The following is a 23,735-nucleotide window of genomic DNA, read 5'->3' as shown; positions in this document are numbered from 1 at the left end:
CGTTTTCGGGATAAGAGGAAAGGATACAATTCAATTTATGGATTTTCGATTGGTAAAAATCTTTTACGATTTTTATGTACGATTTTGGCGTACAATAGAACTTCGATGGAAAGGAAAATTTAATGGAATTTGATCGAACGAATTCGCGGTGTTTAGAGGGTATTGTTTTGAACGATATTCGATATTTTTCTTGTTTTGTTGAAAAATTTTATGTTGTAAATAGCGGAGAGAATGGAATTTCTATTGTGCTTTTTAGAAGTGGAAAAGTTGGTGAACCTTAGCTGGAAGTCGTTAAATTTTTTTTTTTTTTCAATTTTTAACAGGTTTCAGTAACAACTGTTACAGGTATTACGTGAGGTACTTTGAAGTTTTCGACTTTGGCTGAATTGCAATCGACTTGGAACGATAAATATTTTTTCTTTTCACTTTTTTTTAACGTTTCGATACAGTAACAGTTGGGATACACGAACTCTAAACTTCCCCCTTCGGTTGAAACATAATCGATTTAGAACGATAAGTTTTCTCTTCGCTTTTCGTACATTTTCCCGATATTATACAACATAAATTGTAATATTTCTATAAAGCAGATTTTCACCCCCTTGTTACGATTTCCATCCTTTGACTCTTCTCTTCTCAGAATGAAAGTACAATAAATTTTCCAACTTTTCGTACCTTGCTCAGGTTTTATTATTTATATAAAAGTAGCAGAAGGAATACGTAAATAGAATTTAAGCATTATTCGATGAGTCGTTTTCACGGTTTTCAGAACTGCATCTCGAATTTCCTCCGGTTTCCTATTCACGGTGCTCTTTCGACCGTTCCTTTGTGCAAATGCATACTCTTGTATACCCCAAGCATATATACATTTTCACGTATAAAGGATCCTTTAATGTAACATAAAATTAAACTTACTTATATTTTAGTGAAATATTTTACTCTAAATTAAAATTAAGGTTTAATGCTAACGTTTCCATGCGAAATATATACTCTTCTTTATACTGTTTATAGAAGTTGATTTCTTTGCCGTTCTAGATGGATGTTGTTCGTACGTCAATTCGTTTAATATTATCTATCGATATCTTTCGTAGAGAAAAGAAGACGGAAAAAATAAAGAATGAAAATTATAACACGCAAAATCAGAGATTATTTTGTCCTAACTACAAGAGAAAATTATTAGAATGAAATTCATTTCACTATCTGTATTTTAAAGAGATTTTACAGATTAAAAGAGTGGAAATACATGAAAACAAGGATGGATAGAATTAATGCGAAGACCGAATTTACAAAGGATAATGAATTTCCACCGAAAACTCGTATTTTGCATTAAAAATTGTGCGCGCTTCCTAAAAAAAAAAAAAAAAAAAAGAAAAAAAATGTCGTTCCGCTGAATTTCAGTCACTAACCGGATATAGGCACGAATTGAATGAGAATGCAAAGTGAGATGATTTTACGTGAAATTGTAAAAAATCTACTGCGATTTTGTTCAACTGTTTCGCTGGAAATTTCTATATTAAAATAGTTACTAATTTTTTTCGTCGATGGAAAAAAAAATAAATACGCGAAATAAATACGACGAAAAAATAAAGAAGAATCAACAATCAACTCGAAATCGATAGGGTTACAAAGGGAATCGAACTACAAGCCATCGACGAGCCATCGACTTCCCATCAAACAATTAAAATTTTAAATACCACCCGTTTAAAAACCAATTTCTCTCCGATACTTCGTTTCAACTTCGGTCGGGGAGAAAAAGTTTTCCAAGCCACTCGACGTCGACTCTGTTTCCACATCGTTTCACCAGCTTTATAAATCTATTTCACTTCGACGAAAGAGAGAGAGAGAGAGAGAAAGAGAAAGAGAGGGGAGAAGAAAAACAAAAAAGAAACAGGAAACCGAAGACACGGCAATTAATAACTTCCCTTTGCAAGGAAAAGGGAAATCGATTACCCCGAGTAACACATCCGAGATACGCAAACACGTAGACGGAAACAAGCACGTCCGGGCGGAAGTTGAAGCTCGATGGACCGTCAATTTTAAACCTACGATCTCTTTTCACAGTGCACACTGTCGATCGAACGCGTGTCCTGGAGAGGAGAGTGCAAAACGTGTGTGTGCAAAAAGCGAACAACGTTGGAAAGAAAGGAAAAAGAAAAAAAAAGAGAAAAAGAAAAAGCCACGAAAAGAAGATGCAACGATATGTGGGCAGGACGGAAAAAAGGGAAAAAAGAAGAGAGGGAAGGAGGGGCGGGAAAAAAAGAGGAAAATCAATAATTGCAAACCTTTCTAATTTCCCAAGTGTACGAGAAAGCGAGGCAATCTCGCGCCAGCCATTCGTATCGGCGCAAAATAAAAATACCGGTTGATCCGAAACGACGTGCAAACCGATGGAGAGTAACGATCAGAAAGAAAGATCAAGAGGAACGAAAGAGTAATTTCGCATGGAAAAAAAAAAAAAAAGAAAAAGAAAAGGAGGGGAAAAAAAAGGAGTGAGAGATCGAGAATCCTTCCTTCGAGTTCCAATGACGGAAGTTAGATTTAACGTTGGTCGAGCCTGGGGCGGAAATAGAAATTTCTTCGTTCTTTATTCCTTTTTTCACGATCCTTGTCCTGCAGTCAGGATAAACGCGAAACTTTCCTTTAGATAAATAAATATTTTTTTCTCTCTCTCTCTTCCCTTTCGTGCACTTTATCTTCCTGTTAAATACAAGAGACAGATGGACGGAGGAGGATGGGCGGGGGAAGACGACGAGGAAGATGAAATTGAATATAAAGACGGGGGAGAGAGAAGTTTCGAGACCAGGATAGCGACAATGGATCCTTTCGCCTGTCCCCTCGAGCTACTTTGATTTTTATGCTCCCTCTTTGAGCGTTGCTCCGCATAAAATGCATCTTCTATTGGCTTCTTCTTGTGCCGGGTTCGTTGGGTAAGTAACATCGTTTAAAAAGTTTAATTTCGAAAGAAAGAAAGAAAAAAAAAGGAAAAGAAATAATAAATACTCGTAGATATTTTTCTCGACAAATTTTTCGCTTTTTCATCGCAAGTTGAATCATCGCGAATGAGCAATGCGACAGAGTATTGTTAATCCAATGGTATTATCTTTGAACGATTCGACAATTTTCCTTTGAGGGATTTCGAAAGATTCTTTCAGAATCTTCTTTCTGGGAAAGGATTCAGAGGATATCGTACGAGTTTTTCGAACGAGAGATTTCATATTCACTGTGTGTAAACCCTTTTTTTATGGATCAGGGAGTCAAAGTCAAATTTTAGATCAAAGGATTCCCTTTAATGGGTATTTCTTTCTTTTTCTTTTTTTTATTTTTTTTTTAATGGTAATTGCTCCCTGTTGCATCCCTGTGTCTGTCACGATCAACCACGACGCAAAAGAGACGACGTTCAGGATCAAAATTCCTTTAATGCGAGTGAACGGACTCGATCGAATTTTCAGATCGCGTTATACGATAAATTTGTATTAGCTTGGATTTCGGATCGGAGAGATCGGGACGATATTCGCGGTTATGATAGGAAAGAAAGAGGGATCGTTAAGTGGAAAGTTGGCGGGAAAATTATTGATTAAACGTTTCTTTTACGAGCGTTTACAACGACGATTCAACGATTGAACCGACTTTTTCGAGATACACACGTGAATTTGTACGTGTGCACATCTATAATAGAGAATAATAGAGAAAATAGTGGAAAGAAATGGAGAGAAATAGAGAGGGAGAAAGAGAGAGAGAAAGTTTGAAGGGGACGGAGAGATTATAGACGACAGGAACGAGAGAAAACCCAATTTGAAGGGGTAGTTTTGCGATCCAATCTGGCAATTGGCCAATCTAAAATGAAAACTTGCTGGACCCGATTCTATGCTCGTTCTACGGCGTGAAAGGACTCAGAATTGCTTCCAAATAGAACGTTAATTTCCCAAATGGCCTCAAAGCGAGGTGTACGCGTATGGGCGGTGGCGGAGGAACGCAAGGGTGGTTCCGGCTTTTGGCGGAAAATGGGACGGCCGTGTCGAAATTGATCTATATAGGATTGGAAACAAATTCTCGAAACTCTCGAAACTTGAAAGAACGAAAGTTCGAAGCTGTTCGAAGAGACGACGCGACATGTCCGATCCTCTCGATACTATCGCCCAAGTTTTTCGAAAACCTCCCTCGCCCCTCCGTTTAACGAAGTACAAACAAACCCGCAACTATATTCTCCCGATATGTATTCAGCCCGAGTCCGCGTAACGAGAGAAGCAGCCTGGGTATGCCCGGTTGAATGCAATCAAAATTCACACGTAAGAATTTCCAATTTAGCGGCGAGCACACCAACCGTCGAACCAACGACGCGAGGAATTCTCATCCTCCCCCCTCCTCTTCCCTCTTAGTTGGCAAAAACCAAACCGAGAATCAAGATACTAAGAACGTAAAACGGAAAACCCCCTCCGAATCGCTCTCCACCCCCTTTGTATTCCACTCGATAGAGCCGTGAAACTCGCAAGTTGCGGACATTGGAGGAGACTCTCTGTCGAATTGCGCCCTGTCTCCAAATTCTCTCTCTCTCTCTCTCTCTCTCTCTCTCTCTCTCTCTCTCTCTCTCTCTCTCTTTCTATCTTCGTCCAGAGCCAGGTTCGAAACGCGCCCGACGAAGTCGCAGACGGTGTTCTTGTCCACGAGGGAACACCTGCACCGACACGACCGAGGGTAGCACGCGCGGCACCGTGTTCTCATCTCGTCTAATTTGCGCTTAGGTGGGGACACTTTAATTTGGTCAGGTAGAGCCACCGCTACCCCAAACGGCAACTTCGCCTCTAATTTACCTTCCCCGGCCGGAAGTGCCGTTCCAACTAGCTGCCTAATACGTCCCCGTCCCGTCCTTGCCTCCTACACGGGAGGAACCTGTGCGCTCGGTACATGGTTATCATGGCGAGAGAGGGGTGAGTTTCGGGGGGAGGGAGGGAGAGAGAAAGAGAGAGAGAGGAGGAGGAGAGTCAAGAAATGGGGGTCAAGACGATGGCCGCGCACGATGGAAATTATACGGAGTGCAAAAACGACGTTTGTCGTGGAATTGTTTAGGAGAGGATACGTTGAGGAATCGTGGAAAGAATGGAGGGAAATTGGAAAATTTAATTTTTAAATTTGCGTATCGAGCATCGTATCGTGATTTTACGCGTAATTTGTCGGTCAAAGATATAGCCGTGATATTATGCAGGAGATATGCTTGTAGCGATTTCCAGTGTATGGGATAGTATAAATGTAGCGTATAATTCGCGAGGACTTCGATAACGATCAATAGCTTCGGGGATTAATTAATTTTATTTTACGCCAAGTTCACAGAGTTAATTAATGCGCGATTCGGGATCGAAGGATATATCAGCTATTCCAACAAATGGATAATTAATAACATCAATAGGTCGCGTTCTATTGATACAATCGTTAACAAGGAAGCTTTGGCCGCGTAAATAAAAAAAAGAATTGTTGCCAATTTAACGAATAACGACATTGGTTATACAATAACGGGGGAATTATAATACAACGAATAACTCGTTGCTCGAATTAAAGTACGAATTAAAGAAGCACGAATTAAAAGATTTGTTTTTTAATTTCCTTTCAAAGGTGAACACGAGTCACCGAGTTAATTACGCGAATGAAAACATTTGTTAGAAAAGAAATATTCGTCGCGCGACGAAACTTGATTTTTCGATCGAATTTATCTCCGTTTTTCGTCCACCACCAACTGGTTTCATCTGCATCTCCAGATTTTCCGTAATTCGTAAGCGACCTCGTGCACAACAATATCCACGAACGGGTGCGCTGGAGAATCGTGAATTACGAGCTCGACTTAATTGTGACCGCAGGCTTTGAATATAATGGAATCTGGTCTGCCATTGTAACGAACGTCGAAATTTTGCAATTTTTTTGATCTCGTTAGGTGAACGATAATTAATAATTTGCAAGGAAGATTTGCGCGGAATTTTTTTCACGGAATAAGAGAATTAAGAATCTCACAGCTAAGTCAATTCTTTTTTTTTTTTTTGTAAACATTGCCAGGAAAATGTAGATGGTTGAAGATTTCTCATCGCGTCGAAGATATTTCGCCTACTGCACAGCGTGTGCCTCTTATTGCTGGCTGCTGCAATCTGTCCTGAAATGGCTTATAAAACTTGCCTTGACAGCGGGGGCATACGATATTAGGTCGCCCGGCGAGTTTACTGGATTTTTTTTTTACTTTATACAAAGTAAGGATCTTATTGCATTCGAGCAACTTGAACGCAAATGTTTCCAAATGGATAAAAAACGCAATAGCTCATTTAAATAAAATGATATATAATTTTCAAAAGGGAACGTTGCAATTTAAAAATTATATTATAAAAGCATCGCAAGCGAATATTAAAAATTACAAAACGGAGAAGAAAGAAAAGTGAATTCTTACAGAACAACATCCTTCAAAAAAAAAAAAAAAAGAAACAAATAAAAACGTATTTCTCCAAACGTATCGTTCCACAGATCCCGAACAATTCGATCAGTGGAGAAACTTTCTTCGGAAAACACGTCAGCTCGTCGCTCTTCGTCTCGCCAGAAACACCTTGAGAGAACGACGTATGTACGAGTGGAGGCGGATCGACGTCGAGGCCAACAGGGAACTCGCATTAGGGATAACATATTTGTATTTTCCCTTTAATTACGGGATCCTCGATCATCGTCGTTTCAGGCGAGGGTAAACGGGGGATTTCGTCATTCGTGGTTACGCTCAGACAGCCGAGTCTCCACCGATCGATAATTTAATTGGACTTTTTTATTTGTTTGATCGGGGCGCGGAATCGACGACGAGCAGACGAGAAAAGATGGAAGAGGCGAGGAGGGTGCGAAACGTTTGGATAACGAGGAGGACGAATGTGACGAGGATTCGTCAAAGACACACCGACAGTGACAGCCGACCTACTCGGCGAATGCCTCGTGAACTTTCGATTGTTTTTCGTTAATTGGACTTTCCTCTCCCCGACCTCCTCCTATCCGCTTCGATGGATCCCGCTCTTCTCTCCATCGCGAGATTCGTTCGTGGCCGTTCGTTCGTCGCGTGGCTGGTAATTTAAAGCGATTTCATTCGACACCTCTGGCTTCCGCCGGAGGATCGTTTATCGAATCTTCATCGATGGCGGGGAGGAAATAAAACGCGATGACGAAGAAACGGTCGATGAACGAATATTTCCGCGTTTCAAAGTCACAGAAAAATGTGGTATATTTACGAGAAATGATTTATTATCGTATCGAGAAAATTTTTTACCGGGTAAATTTGCTACCCGGATTTCGATCGAAATAAATTTATTAAATCGTATGATATCGCTCGTGCAGCGTAATTCCAACTCGCGTCGAGTGAAAAATGCGCTTCCATGTCATTCTCGAAAAAGAAAAAAACGATAAAAGGGGAGACGAAAGGGAGATTAAAAAAAAAAAAAAAGAAAGAAAGGAAGGGAAAAAACGAGGAGGAAAACGTTCATCGAAAGTTGAAACGCCCTAAATCAGCCAGTCGCGTTTCAACCGATAACAGAGACAGGAGAAGAGGGAAAAAGAAGAGGATTTATAATCGATGTAGCGTGGACAGGAGGAATGATAACGCGGGTGTGCCTCCGCAATTAAAAGCCGGCTCGCGTCGTGGATAGGAGGAGCCCGAGTTCCGGCTTTTAAAATGCAAATAGAGATATAAATATTTTATCCTCTCTCTTTCTCTGTTCAAGTTTTTTTTAGGTCCCGTTCGTGGTCCCGATGCTCCTATCGAAACGGCGAATCGAATTTTCTTCGTGTTCGATTGACGATTGGCGAGGAAGGGACAGGGTGACGAACGTGAAAGGAAAGAAGAAGAGGGGGAGGGAGAAAGGGAAGGGGGAAAAATATAATATTTTCCACGCGACCTTCATCGATTGTTCACATCGAGTCGAGAGAGAGGGTTGTTAAACCGATTGTTACGCGTTTTCGTTGGATCGGTTGATATAATAATCGAGAGAATCGGGTGCAGCGGTGATGAAATTGGAAGAAATTAGTCGAATCGGACGGGGTTCGCTTTGATCGTGGCTCGTTTATAAGGTTTAACTTAAGCGACGAAAGTTCGAATCCGATAATTTAATCCGAAAAGTGTTTGATCCGTATTTATAGATGAAATCCATCCATCGGGTGGATTAGTTCATAGTGAACTCTTTTTTCCTTTTTTCTCGAAATTTTTGAAAATTTATCGTTGGACGGATTAATGATTAATTAATCCGTAACACGTTACGTAGTATCGTAATTAGGAATACGAATATAATATATCGCGTGTGAAACCAATTCGAATGGAAACAGAATGAAAATGGAACCTTTAGAAAATATGGTATTAACCTATGTGCGTGTGTATGTGTGTGTGTGTGTGTGTACGATCACGGTTCGTCGATTCGATTCTTTCGTTTGGCATTGTTTATTTAAAAGCTAAAATGGAACCTCCATGTATGCCCACTTATGCATCGGTAAATATTTGCCGAGAAATTAATGAGACATATACTACAATCTCTTTCCACAAACACGCAAACGTACCGCAAATATTTGCGGGACGATACGAGATTTGCATGAATCTCGTTTTTCCAGTTCAATGTCATCCGATAAAAAAAAGAAAGGAAAAAAAGAAAAAAAATCTTCGTTCACGATATTATTTTAAGACAAATAATTGTTACGAGTATCGGAATAATTTTCGATAAAAAGACAGGAATGAAATTTGTTAAAGATAAATACAACGAAGTAATATTTGCACGTATCTATAACACGCGTAATTGTAGATTTTTTTATTTTATTTTCAGTTCGAATTTTTTTTTTTTTTTTTTTTAGTTTAAAAATATGCTTATATGCTAGTTGTTTTGCACAATAATAATTTAGATACGCGTACGTACAATTGGAAATGGCGAGATGATAATGGTTAAATGATCGCATCGAACAGAAAAATCGATTTGGTGAGATTCGGGCATAATGTCGAGTTTGCCAATCAAAAATCGCTTCCCGGGGAAAATCGATATAGAACGAGGAAATTTTCTTCGAGGAATTTTCCTCGAATATGTGAGAATGATGGAACGTGTTCGATATAAAAGATCTGATCGATTGAATTAAAGAGGAAGAAAAAAAGAAAATGTTCGCTGCTAATGGTACAGAAAAACTAGTTTCAATTCCACCGTGTGAAAATAAGCGAAAAATGTACGGATAAAATTATTTTCATTCGAAATCTCGTGTCCCGGAAAATCGAATTTAAAAAATTCGTGGGGATGCGCATTCTGCATCCCTAATTTTTGACTGAACACGTTCAAACTTAATTTTCTCGAAAACAAGATTTCAAATGAAAAAATTGCATTCTCTTACTTACACCTTTGTATACGTGATAATCCATTCTTTCTTTCATTACAAAATATATATATACACATACACACACACACACACACGAGACCTTTTTCTACTTGCTTCTCTATTTATGTTACTTTTATTTTGCAAACTTGGTTATTTTATAATTACAATGGATATATATATATTCATAGATATTAAATTTTTCAAAGAGAGTAAAATAACCAAGTCCGGAGAATAAAAGTAACGCAAGTACTTTTACGGGAGCAGCGAATATAAAAAAGCTCGTGTCGTCGAGAAATAGGAGATTATCGATGGAGGAGGGGGTGGAAAAATTGAAGCGTCCATTTTGAAAAAAAGAAAAAAAAAAAACGCTGCTCTCTCTCTCTCCGTGGTTCACTGAAATAAAATAACCAAGCAAGACGCGCGTTTCACCAACTTTTAATTAAAAGTAACGCGAAACACCGTTACCGAAACTTCTACTTTTCTCTCTTGCCCCCTCCCTTCCCTCCTAAGAAATTGTTGCCGCGCCGCCGATTTTTCACCGAGTTGATCCCGGCTTGAAAATCAAGAAGAATCCTCCAAGATTCTTTCGCCATCCTTTCGAATCTTTTCGATCTGTTCGTCTTAAATCCGTCTGGAACTTTCCCTCCTCTTGAAAACGGGGAAGAATTTCAGGGATAGAAGGGAAGAAAAAGTAAACGGGGTTGCATTCCTCTTATCGGGAAGGACGAGAGCGTTTAGATATATTTTTTCATGGTTTTCGTCGAATTCTCGAATTATAAATTCTTCCTTCTGCTCGAAGGGTACAATCACGCCTCGCGAGAATCGTGAGGGAGCATTCGTTTCACTCGTATCTTCTTCCAAATCAAATCATTCTGGTTGTTCGAAATCTTTGCAATAATTTTTTCTTTCTTTTTTTTTTTTTTTTTTTTTTAAATGATAGGGAGGCGAGAAAAATTCGGGAGAATTTTTATTCGTTTGTAGGGATATCGGACGCAAATGGACAGAGGAAAGAAGGGGTTGAGTACACGCGAACAGTGGAAAACACTGATGTGTCTTTAGTATTCCGAGCGTAATCCGAAACTTCGACAGACGACCAAGTTCCGTGCAACTTTTGATTGCTTTCGCAATGAGCTTTGTTAAATGTTAAACAGGATGACGCGTCATTGGCCAACCTGTTCAACTCTGGATTCCATCCTATATTCGCGGACGTCCGCTCGATTTTGCCGAGACGATGCTCGAAAATGCGAGAGGGATGTTGCAAAATTCAACATGGAGCAGGGAGTGACGTGAAAGTGATCCACGAAAGGATTGAATAAATTTAAATCAAGAAAAATTGATTTTCATCGTTGCTTATATTGATTTACACTCTTTGAAAGAAAAAAGAAGAAAATTGTTATTTTTGTTTAATTTTCATCGCCGAAAAAAAGTTGTTTGTCAATTAAAATTTCAATATTTAGATCAACCATCGAGGTGATTAATTTGTTGTTGTTTGGAAAGTCAGTTTCGATTTCGAGTTGGAATATATCGAGATGCGGAAGAGTGTTTCACAAAGGATAGATCGGTTTGAAAGCGTGTACTTTGCGAAACCACTGGATTCAATCAATTTAACCGAACAAACGAGGCTACTCGTATTCGTGAAAACGTCAAATTACCGGATTATAATCCGGTATGGTGCTCGCGTGCCGCGAAACTTTTAATACTCGTGCCAAAAGCGTTAACCTCGGAAGCAAAGCAAACTTCGGCCACCGGGCGTAATTGTAGCGCTCATCGATCTCTCGTAGCCAGGAGAAATCGTTAATACTCCCGGCCCGAGCACTATTGAAACTTGGTGAAAATACTTCTCGTTCCCTCCCTTTCGTTTTCACCTATTTCACCATCTATCTGAAATAAAATTAAAAAACGGAAACCTAGTTATGCGAATCGAAAAAAAATCTCAATTTCCTTTTACGTCGTACGTTAATACAAAATATTGTTATTATATAAATTTTTCTTGAAAACTGGAACAAATGGATAAGAAAAGTAAATGATACGGAAATATCGTAAAAAAAGTACGAAACACGTCAATATCTGAAATGTTCTGTGTTCTGTAATCGCGATACAAAAAGAAAAGAATCTTTTCGTATCGACCCCTTCAACTTTTCCAACTTTTTATCCCAGCAAATTCGAAAATCTTTTTCACACGCACGCTTCACGAGTCGAGACTTCACTTGGTGAAATGAAATCAAGTACATTTCAGAATAGTATATTTCAAAGTAATATTCGGTGATATTTTTAATCAGCACCTCTCGAACGAATATATATATATATATATATGTAAATCGAACGAAACAGGTCGGTGACCCGAGGACCAATGCGACGACGACACGACTCGATGGCACGGGCCACTAGCTGCTCTGAATCCCGAGGATATTGCTTTAATATGCAAAAGCGAACGTTATGGATTTTGTATAGAGTCAAGTGATCGTATCCCAAATGGATACGATGCCTCCTTTCGATACGACGCCATTCTATTTGTCTCTCTCTCTCTCTCTCTCTCTCTCTCTCTCTTTCTGTATCTGGCTGGCAAGATTTCGCGCGAGATGGAATCTCGAATGGCGGCACGCTACATTTAACCCGTAGCCCGCGGAAAAAGTGCTCGAAATTTCGTGAAACGAAGGGCATAAGCGACACTGTGTAACGGCCGTTCGAAAATATTATAGAGCGAATCGATTTCAAATGGCGATCGGATGGAGTGCGCCAAGTTTCGAAGTAAGGACATGGAGTATTATTGGAAGTAACGGTTTATTCAAATCAAGCTTATTTTATTCCATAACGATATTCGATACCAGCCAATAATTTACATAAATTACGGATTTTATATACACTAGTCGGAAATAAAGTTTAATCCGTTTATTAGATCCCATCCAACGAATAAAATTCTTCGATAATTTCGCGTAATAATACCGCGTATCCGTAACCGTGTATTTACGGACGCGGAATCACCATAAACAAGGTCTGCCGCCAATTTTTACTCCCATCACACGCGATCACCGATCGCCTTCCATCACGGAAGGAAACAGAAATTGAAACGTCGCTCGTCGAAAAATATACATTTATACCGGTGGAACGGCGCTACAAAATCACAATTTGCTGTCTATTCAACACACGTTTATCTTTCAAAACCGAGAACTGGTTGAATAGGAAAAATATTATTCGTCATTCGTCGACGATATCTCATCCAGGTACACTCTAAAATACACTTTATACATTTTCGCTTATATATACATATTCCTGTTGCGTTACACTGCGCACACACGACTGTTCTTTCCTCCATTCTTTTTCCCTTCCTAACCCTTTACCCCATGTATGCTACGCGAGCAGCCAACGTATAATCTCGTCACGATTCCGTGGGACGCGACGTTATAAAATCGTAGGCACCGCTAACTGTCCGCCATTTAAACACAACGTGAATAATTAATAGCAGCCCGTTGGCCTGGTTTCACCCGGTGTACACGAGTCGTGGCTTTTACCGGCGACGACACGTGAGCGAACTGGCAATTTATTCGCCCTTTACCGCCGCGCAAAAAAGAGGGAAAGGTGGAAAAAAAAAGAAGCGGAAAAACACAACCGTGGAACAACAACGAGGATATATACGCGCGACAGTGGTCAAAAATTTCGATTCGATCTTTTACTTTTCTAATTTTCCTTGCGTTAATTTTAAATTAACGAATGTCGAAATCGGTAATTTCACTCGATAAAATTTTTCTTTAAACTACCAAACACGTTGCTAATTCTAATACTTACTAAGTATATATGTATATACACACATATATATGTATGTACACACAAGGTATTTCCATAAAATTTCGATCATCGTCAACAACGCGTAAATTCCTCGGCTCGACTGAAAGCGAATCTGAAAATTCATGGGATTAACGGGATAGTAGAGAAAAGAAAAAAAGAAAAGGAAGGAAGAGGGAAAAAAGAAGGAAGAAACGAAGGGAGAAAAAAGGGAAAGAGGGATAAAAATGAAGAGATATATATATACCGTAAGAAGCCCTTTTAAAGATTCATCAACCGTGGCTGTAAATAGCAAAGTAAAAGAACCGACGTTTTATCGCGAATCTCGTTTCTACTTCGAGAGGAGAGCAGGCCGCCGAGGGAAATTGTTCAGAGGCCACTATGTGATTCTAAGTTTGATCATACCGGTGGAATATTCCCTTCCCGCTCGCTTCACTTTTTTGCGAAGGATCGGTCTTGGAAAACTTGGAAAACGATTTTTTTCTCATTTATTCAGCAGCTCGCAGCAAGAGATTTTAAAGAGCAACATCTGCTTGCAGTCATAACTACCGTTGCGCTACTGTGTCGCCATTTTATTTATTTACTTATTTATTTATTTTTTTACAAGAGCTTTTCCTCGTCTCTCGCTCGCCAATTTCTCACATTTTACACGCTCTTTTGATAAATTAACAAAACTCGTACTTTCGTACGAAAAAGATAGAAATAATAACACGGTTAATCTACTCCCGTCTGACCATAAACACTGTTCTACCACTTTTGGCGTTTATTTCACACAAAGTTTTCACCTCGTTTCTTTTGCATTTTTCAAACGATCATTCTTATAATAATATAAAAAGAAACGAGACAAAATAGTCTGGAAAATTCGAACGATCGAATTATCGGATTAATCGGAACGAGCTTCGAAGCTGAATCGAATAATTTCTGGCACGGTTTCGAATTACGCAAGTATTCAAGGGGGCCTTTTGAGGATCGATTGGAAATGGTTTCGCTATATATATATATTTCAAAAGAAATCACCATTGAAACTTGCCAAAAGGCGATTTCCATCGACGATCACGGGATAACGATTTTCGCCGATCCGAAAATACGAAATACGGTTCATGCGAATGCGCGTGACACGTATAACAAACAACGTTTCTCGATACGGTACGAGCATTTACAGGACGAGAAATCTTTTTCCCTTCGAGAAACGATATGTTCCTTCCCTCTCCTTTTTCTCGAATATTTGCGGTGTTTAGCCCGTGTGCAATCATTTGTGCTCCGCTAAAGCTTCCGTCACATCGACTCCATGTCCCGCTCCATTCCCAACGGTAAAAGCACGGGTAAAATGCAGTCAACGTTGCTTTCCTTGCAGCTTTTAAACTTAAAGCGATTTATGCTTACGGGAAATATGTAGCAACGTTGATGCGCTTCCATCGAGACTTGTAAATACACGTACGCGACAAACTATTGGGCTCGCTTATATTTTCACTCCATCTTTTTTCTTCACTTCTTCGTTACTACGATTTCTACGACGGATAGGATAGGACAGGATTGATCCCAAATCTCGGGTAAATTTCCTCCGACTTTATCCTTTATTTCGAGAGAAATGATTCTCTCTCCGAGCGAGAAAGAGCAGTGAATTAGATTAATAATCGCTATAATTAATATTACTAATCTTTTCCCCAGGTTTAAATGATCAGATGAAAATCACTGATGGATATTTGATACTTTATCAAAGAAATTCACTCTTGTTCGAATGAAATTAAAACATCTAGAAGAAACGTGCGACTATATTAAAGGTTTGTAAGAAAATATGGGACATACGATTTCACGAGTCTATCGTAACGTCTGCGTTAAGGGGAACGATAACCGGTAGTCGTCGGATTCAATATGCCGCATTGAAAAACAATTACACGTTGCAGCTTGTTTAATTCGAGCAGGCAGGATATGCAAGGCCTCGCCGCATAAAACCGCAATAAGGAATATTAATGAGCGGCATAATGTCCCACGGTCGTAACGTTATTTGAAAATTGGCCGGCTAACTCAAAATCAACCACGGCGAAATCGTGGATCCGATACGGGGCATTAAATTTTCATGAGACTTAATAACGTTTAATAACGGGAAACAGCGGATACTTTTTTCCATATTGGGAATAGAAGAATATTTTTTTCCAAAAAATCTGTTTCTTTGTTGCATTCGAACAATTGTTTTTCTCTTAAACGTGACGATGTTCGTTTATAAGTCGATAGAAGATGGAGAAGAGAAAATGGATGCATCATTTAATATATCATTAAATTGTTCGAAACGTGGAAGATGACTTTAAAGAAGATCCTTGTACGAACAATTGTTTTCGTTTGAATATTAAATGTGACGATGTTCGGGTGAAAATCGATATGTTACATTTCGTTGTAACGGAATAAATTTCTCGGTGAGAAAATGTGAACGAATTGACGAATAAATAAAAAAAAAAAAAAAAAAAAAAAAAAAAAAAAAAAAAAAAAAAAAAGGAAGGTGTAAAAACGCGTTAAAAACCGGTATACTATTTTTCCAATTAAACGAAACGATATTGTTATCGAGGGTGAAGGGGCAATTTGACAAAAACATTTTTATTCCCAGAAAGGCCCTTGATTCACGAGGTGTCCGATCGCGCCTAAAACGTACGCGGCTCCAATGAATCCGATTATATTCGAAAAACAAATGGAGGCGAGAGGCCGTGAGATAGGGGAAAACGTATTAAAAGCATCGATCACCTATTTTACACCCGTTGTTTGCTCCCGTACCCCGATACGGCCCAATGTCTCGCAAGCTGGCAACGATTTAAAACGAAAATACGCCAACATCTCATCGATAAAGCTTCGATTACTATCCCGCTACGTTTTAATTCCCAGATCTAGAGATTAAAACAAAAAAAAAGAGAGAGAGAGAGAGAGAGAAAAAGATAAAAGAAAGAGAGAGCTAATTTTTCACCAGATAGAACGAAATAAACAACATAGATGCGATTTTAAACGCGCGAAAGTAATTTGTCACGCGCTCGTTCAAGAGGATTATTTATTTTACAAAGGGTCGAATATCGCGGCGAATAAAAAAAAAAAAAAAAAAAAAAAACAACAACAGAATCTATCGAGAGGAAGGGATGTGGGGAGGGAAAAAAATCGAGACGAAACGCATCGAGAACTTTTATAACGTGCGTAATGCCGTAATAACCGGCTACAACCATCCGCGTTCGATGTAGTTTTCCGTTTTCCATCGATAAACTCGCTCCATCCCGTTGTTTTTATTTTACCCTTCTCCGCTTGTTTTTTATCTTTATTTTTTCCTATTTTTTTTTTTTTTTTTTTTTTTTTTTTTTTTATTTCATTTCGTCGCACACACTTTGTTTTCTTCCTGTCCTGTTCGAGTACCGTATTCCATCCAGCGCACGATCGTCGAACATCCGACCAGCCGAGGATAATATTATTTCAACGAGCGGGAGGGAGGAGAGGGGAGGGGGAGAGAGGGAAACGATTTGGGCGTCAATGACGAATCGATTGTTGACTGAAAACAAACGAGGGGCGGAGGGAGAGGGGGAGAGTGGGTGACGTGTTTCAGCTGAATGGACAAAATGGGGGGAGAGGAGAGTGGGTGAATGCCGATTTCGTGCGCCACCGGTGTCCTGTGAAAAGCGCAACGCTCGCTCAATTAGTTTATAATTTCGCGGGTAAACCAGCCGCGTTGACTTTAAAAGCAAAAGCTCGGCGAGCGAATCGTTAAATGGATGGGAAGTAGGTGAACAGATTTCGCCATACTCGATACACGTGTAATTCGATCTGGAATTGGAATTTTTATATTTTAAAATAAAAATAGGGGATCGATTTCCAATAATTTCGATGGAGTTTAAAAATATATAAATATTGGAAAAATTACACAACGAATCGTATTTTCGTCGTTTAACTACATAAATATAAAACTTATCCTTAAAATTTAACAAAAGGAAAAGCAGGATAATTTGTCGAAATGATGATGAAATGTTGCCCAATTTACATCGTTTATATGTATATATAACGATCTTTGGTTGATGAAAGATACTACGGCTGGTAACTTTTCGTGTTCCCTTTTTTCTCCCCTTCTGGGAGGAAGGGAGGAGAGAAAAAAAAAAAAAAAAAAAAAAAAAAAGAAAACATCAGTGCAGAGAAAAAGCTGAGAGGAATGAGTGGCTAGAGGCGAACGGTACCCTTGATCTGCGGCTTTTAACTTTCCGGAAATCACTTTCCTCCATTATTTCCTAACGCTCTCTCCTCCCAGACGCTTCCGTTGAATCCTCCACCAGGCGTTATTTACGTTTCTTAGGCTGATGCTTATAAAAAAATATTTATTTACTACGTCGCCTTTTCGCAAACTTATCCTTTCTCCTTTTGTATTATTATTATTATTATTCCAATTGGAAAACTTAATCATCTTGAATAACGTAAAAAGAAGAAAAAAAAAAGAAATACCAATTATATCCTTTCTATCCGGAAGCAAGATCGAGCGAATAAAAGAACTCCTCTCAGAATAGATCCGCGTAAGTAATAAAAAGTTTCTCTTGAAGGCAAGAGGAGGCGATAACCGCGAAACGAATCGGATAACGTGGCAATCACGTAAGGAACCGGTGGCGATCTTAACCAGGTCGTCCGAAATGAATTTGGCGCGAGGCCATCGCGAGGATTTCAACGAGGACTCCGAACGAAGAATCGAAGAGGGGCGAGGGCGCCAATTTCTCTGGTAGCGGAAGTTTTCCTCGAGGATCGTATCGTTGACCTCTCGCCACGATGTACAATCGGATCCAGAAACAAGTTTTCACGATAGTTGCCCTCGTAGTTCCCGCGAAACTTTAAATAATCCAATTTCCACCCCCTCCCTCTCTCCCTGTTTTTTCCCCGCGTTGGACGTCGAATGCATTTCCACGGCGGGAAGAAGGAATCTTCTTCCCGCCCGAGTTTCAATTTCATTATTGGAGGCGGAAACGAAAAGGATTGGTCCTCCTATTGGTCGGAAAACAGGAAGAGAATAGACGTGTAAGGGAATCTGTTGTGCATAGAAGCAACCTCGTTGCTCGTCGCCACGCTCCCTCGTGAAAGGTGTTAAAAAAAAGCTTTCAGAGAAAGCTTTCTCCGCCAGAAAATTTCGTTCTCCCTCGCATTTTAACCGGTGACGTGACACCAGCCGGCCGGCTCAGAGGTGTTTCGATCGCGCTCCAAGTCTTTTCTAGGGAAAAGTGATTTTTTTGTTGCGTTAAGAAGATTTGTCGTGAGGTGTTCGTTTACCTGTTGTTCTTGCAAGGATTTAAAAGTGTTGAAATCGTTGCGAAATCGTTGATTATGAAATGTTTTCCATAACGAATTATTCAGAATTATTGATCTTAATTGATCGAAACAATGAAAATAATATATAATTTGATATATTTCTCTCGTAGATTGGAGATCGAAAGAACGAAATCAATTTGAAATTCATTCGAATACCTGTCCCTTTCATTCTAGTTTCATCAATATTGGACGAACGAAACGGGAACATTCGCCATTAAGAAGATTTCCACTTTGAAATTTGCAACTGGAGACCTGTTTGACCTTAAAGCCTCCGAGAATCGATATTGAACATGCAATAGACCGCTTTGAGACCTTTGTCTTTCAAATCCCTTTTTAGGAGTCGAAATCGGGCTTCGAAGAGAGAGAGGTATTCAACTTCGAATATCCTTCGAAATTTCACCAACTGTTCGCAATATTATCGTCGAGTCCAACTATTTTTCAGATGTTTCTAAAGCTTTCTTCATATCTAATATCACGTCTGTCCCCGAATCATTGTTTCGATATTAAAAAAAAAAATATATATATATATATATATTCAATCGAACATTTTCAAAGAATGGCTATCGTTTATTCGCGCGAAAAAAGTTGATTTCTCACAAACGGAGAGTTTGAGTCGGTGTGTAAAGTGTTGGGGATTATCCGACTGGTTCCCTCAAAAGTGTACATAACCGGATGAAAAATATATACGCGTGTACGCAATACAAACGCCCGATAAATTTTTCTCTCGCCAATAACCGCGAAACGGAAACGCGCATGATGGACCATTTTATCAAAATACAATATCGTGTTTTTACCGTGGAATACGAGAGATATATCGATTAACGACACGTGTATTAGCCTTCCGAACTGCGTTATACTACATCGTCAACTTCAGCCTGGGATCGTCAGCAAAAAAAATTTTCAGCAAAATGTTCCCTTCTGTTTTATCTAACAGACGTTAACAAAAATATGTTTTTTCGCGAAATATCTCTCGGTTGAAAATGTTTCTCCGTCAAAAAATATCTCCATTCTACGTAACTATTAAAAAGAAAAAAGAAAAAAAAAAAAGAAAAGAAAAGAAAAAATATCTAGTTATCTAGATATAGATAAAAAGTATAATCGAACACAAGATACAATAATATTTTAAATTGGATAGTAAATGATAAACGTGAATGAACAATATTTAAGAAAAATTCCAAATCTAACAAAATTTATCCAATATCTAAAGAATATTTCTTCAGATGAAAAAGAAAACGAGTATAATCAATATTCTCTTTATTTAATTCACTCGCAAAGTCAATTTCACATCTCGAATTAAAGCGACATTTTCCTTCCCCTCTCCTTCCAATCTCCTCGTGTATAGACAGATTCTTTCAGCTTATCGCAATAGCCCCGTATATTTTACGAACACGTTCAAGGCGGGGGTTGCATAAACGAGGGGACGAGGGCGCAGGTGGACTTTTGTAAAAACGAACGATGAATTTTTCCTCGAGGAGAGAAACTGCTCCTCGTCCACGAAATTGTTTCACTTTCTTCATCGTGTCGGCGTAAAATTCGGCCGCAAAATTCCTGAGCTTTGAATCGTAAAAAATGTAATTGGCGGTAAAAATTTTCTGGATGAAAAAATTCTGACCCGTTCGCCGTTACGAGAGACGTTTCGCGAAATTCGCCAAATACGAAGCGAATAAATTTATTTATTTCTGATTGCGTCGAAGAAGGAAGAAGGATACGAAAAAAAGGGACGAACAATTTCTCTTCCTTCGCGCGTTTTCACACTTTTCTTTATTCTCACCCCCTCTACCTATATTTCATCCCATCCTTTTACTGTTCTTCACCCCTTTTATCCGACAGTCGATCGTCGACGACGACGGCGACGACGACGTCGCGACGCTTCCAAGTCTCTTCCGCAACTCGTGGACGTCGACTTTCATCCGATGATCAAAGTTTCCCGCTTGTATATTGTTATGATTAAAGTTCGCGGATTTTTACGCGGTTCTTAAGTGCATTCTTATGTTACACGTCGGCAGAATGGCGAGGAGTACGAAGAGGAGCTCGAAAAAGATTTCGAGGATCTCTCTCTCTCTCTCTCTCTCTCTCTTTCTTTTTGAAAGAATATATTTTAGAAACTTTTATTCTTATTTTGTTGTCAGATTTATATCAAGGTATTAATGATTCGAGGACTAATTTTAAGGATTTGGAGAGAGAAGTAAAATGGATATAATGAGACAAATTTTTACAAAAATTGAGCGTTGAGCAGAATTGCAGAGTGTTTAACGGTTAATACTGTTTGTTATGTTTTTATTAATAATGTAGAATATCTGTCTATTTATCGTTCGTAACAGGAATTCGAATTTCGTAGGTGGATACGTTGGTTAATTGAAACTCTCGGATAATTTATCAAAATTGTATTCATTTGCGAAATTATTACGTCGCGTCTCCTCGAAAATATGCGCGTAACCGTGTTTGTTGCATTAACTTTTGGAAACTTTTCCTTTTGATGTTCCAATGTTATAATTAACGTTCATTTCGAATGTGTAATGCGCGTTTCCAATTACAGATAATACGAACGGATAAAAGGCGGAACCGTGTAAACGCGTACAGGTATTTATATATATACATATAAGCTCTCCTCGTATAATTTGTTCACAGGGACGAAGAGAGTAAATTAATATCGTCTTTCGCATCGGTGATTCAATCGATGAAAAATCCAGCATCAAATTAAATTTCTCTTTTCGTTCTTAATGGATTATCGTCTCCAATATTCCTCTTCGTAAATTGTTAACAAATTTATCTCCATTGTTTTCCATTGTTTTTTTTTTTTATTGAAACAAACGAACAAAACCCATTTACATTTCAACGAAAAAAAAAAAAAAAAANAAAAAAAAAAAAAAAAAAGAAAAAAGAAAAAAAAACATTATTTTATTCTTTCGTTTCGTATCATCGACCTATCCCAAACTACGCTTTGTCTACACCAGACGCTGACTCGACATCCTTTTACTATCGTCCACAAATTCTCGAGGAGAAAACTGAATGGGTCAATTTTCCATGCCACCACCCCTATTCATATCTCCTAAATAAACTCGATACCTTAACACACGGGAACCGTGTACGAATTTTTCGCGTCTTATCCGCGATCGATGCACAAACGAGATCACTCGTCTTACTTTTTTTCTGGATCCAGAGCAGGGAAAAAATAGGCGGCCCTATGGTGGGCAGGAACCGAGATATCTCGCGTCAAATATTCCAGTACGCGATAAACCGTTCCAACATCTTGGAACGGTTGCGAGTTTACTTGGAGCCGGATGAAGTTCAGCGGCAGCGACATCCGATCCACCGGATAATCCCTTGCAAGACGCTCCTCTGGTAACACGACCGCCCCTCCGATTCCACTCCGTTACGACTTTAGTTCCAAACTGACCACACGATTCTCCCCGTTTACTCTAATCGCGCGTAATAATCGATAGATAAAAATTGTTACCAGATCATAACAGTCCATCTATTTTATTCTTTGTGATAAATTACTTTTATGAGAAAAAGAAAAACAAATAATATTTCTCTACTCTCTTTCTCTCTTTCTGTTTGACGCGTAAAGGTATAACGAGGAAATAAAGCGTAGCTTTCGAAGAACACGAATGGGAACACGAATGTACATAACTCCTAATTGGAGTTAAGTCTTGAAGAGATTGGGAAGGATTAAAGGCCGAGGATTTAAGGGCGGAGGAAACGTCAACAAGGATTAAACAAGGATTCCACGGACGTGGAATTTTTACAATTTTTAAGAAGTAAGAGATGTCGCTCCATTCCCAAATCCGCAAATTGCCCCTCGCTGTATCACGTGTAAACATATCGAGTCGGACGATATCCGCCATCGCTCTCTCCGTTAATAACTGTGAAAATATGGGGAAGAGGAGAGGGAGGAGGAGGAGGAGGAGAGCAGCAGAAGCATATATGTATATATATATATATCTTCGAGCTGGATGATTAATTTCGTTGACTTTAAGGATCGATAATGGAACGCCAATCTTTGACGAGGAACTTGCCTGGGTTCTAATGGAGCCGGCGGATGATAGAGAGAACGAATAACGGCGAGCGATGGGATGACGCTCTCTCGTTCCACGAAGTGAAAAAAAAAAAGGAAAAAAAAAAAAAAAAAAAAAAAAAGGTAATTCTTGGGTGGAATGGATCCGACGCGAAATAGAATTAAACGGCGCTGGTGGTGGCCGCGAGCGATGAGCCGTGACTGGGTTATTGAAACAGAAACGCAACGATCTCGGGCGAAGAAGTTTCAGGATATTCCCTGGAGATTTAACGAATTCATCCCACTTCCCCCTCCTCTAGATAGTACAGGAATGGTTTTCGATTTCCTGATGCGATGAATAAGGGAACGCTGCTTCGGATCGAGAGATCAAGTTTTCGTAAACTTGGGGAGAGGAAGAGGGGAGAAAGAAGAGGATCGAGAGATTTGTTACACGGATCGCATCCATTAGAACTTGAGCGGAATTAATTTGAAAGGATAAGGTCTGTAAAGGAAACGCGCAAACGTTTGGCTAGGAGTTAATTTTATTTATATCCACGGGGTGGATAACTCAAGTTTTAGCGATACATCTTTGAGATCTCGAGAAACGTATATTTGAAATCAGGGATGGCTGTCAATCGCATTTGGATAAGAATTAATTCAGAATTAATACAGATTTATTGCATTGTCTTTTCGCTCATCGATATTCGAATTGAATCGACGTTAATTCACGCTCAGTTCGAGTCTTTTTGCTCTTTGAATCCTTTGAAAGAATTCAGACTGTTATTATAGCTCCAAGCAATTAATTATCGAAGCTAATTATCGAAAAAATTTCTTGAAAAATAAATTGTAAATCGTGTTAATAAATCTGCACGATCTATTTGTATTTTATTATGCGATTAAACTGGACAATAACGGTTGATCAAATTATTTGTGTATGTATTTTATTTTCATACGAAAGCTCGAGAAATCCTGGATTTTAATTTCCGCAAAGTAGTCTATGCTAATTGTCACGTCCATCGGGCCAAACCCGTTTCTAAATTGATTCATTACTGTATTCCACGAGGATTTAAAACACGTCGCGATAAAGAGCAACGCGAGCAACACGAGCTAGGCGTGCTGATATGATTGATGACGGATTTCGTCCGGGAATCAGCAGGTGCTCCAGCTTGCTGAGTAATTCATCGCGTGTACTTTTACCCCATGTGGACGAGGATGGCCTCGAGAGAAGGACAAAGAGGGTAATAATTAATTGCCCCGACAATCAACCCCTCCATTCTTCACTCTTTTCTCCTCTCCCCTTCTTTTTTTTTTT

At 39.1% G+C, this 23,735-nt stretch overlaps 1 protein-coding gene across 4 annotated transcripts in view; it reads right to left on the bottom strand.

Moving 5' to 3' along the window:
- The window catches only part of LOC122721091 (fasciclin-3), a 305,529-nt gene that overhangs the window by 98,731 nt on the left and 183,063 nt on the right, over positions 1-23,735 (bottom strand). The window lies entirely within an intron of this gene.

This window comes from Apis laboriosa, unplaced genomic scaffold (genome assembly GCF_014066325.1).
Source record: "Apis laboriosa isolate Shangri-la unplaced genomic scaffold, ASM1406632v1 scaffold13_cov153, whole genome shotgun sequence".
In the NCBI taxonomy this organism is placed as follows: Eukaryota; Metazoa; Arthropoda; class Insecta; order Hymenoptera; family Apidae; genus Apis; species Apis laboriosa.
The sequence above is the reverse complement of the archived record's forward strand: the minus strand, read 5'-3'. Positions and strand labels throughout refer to the sequence as shown.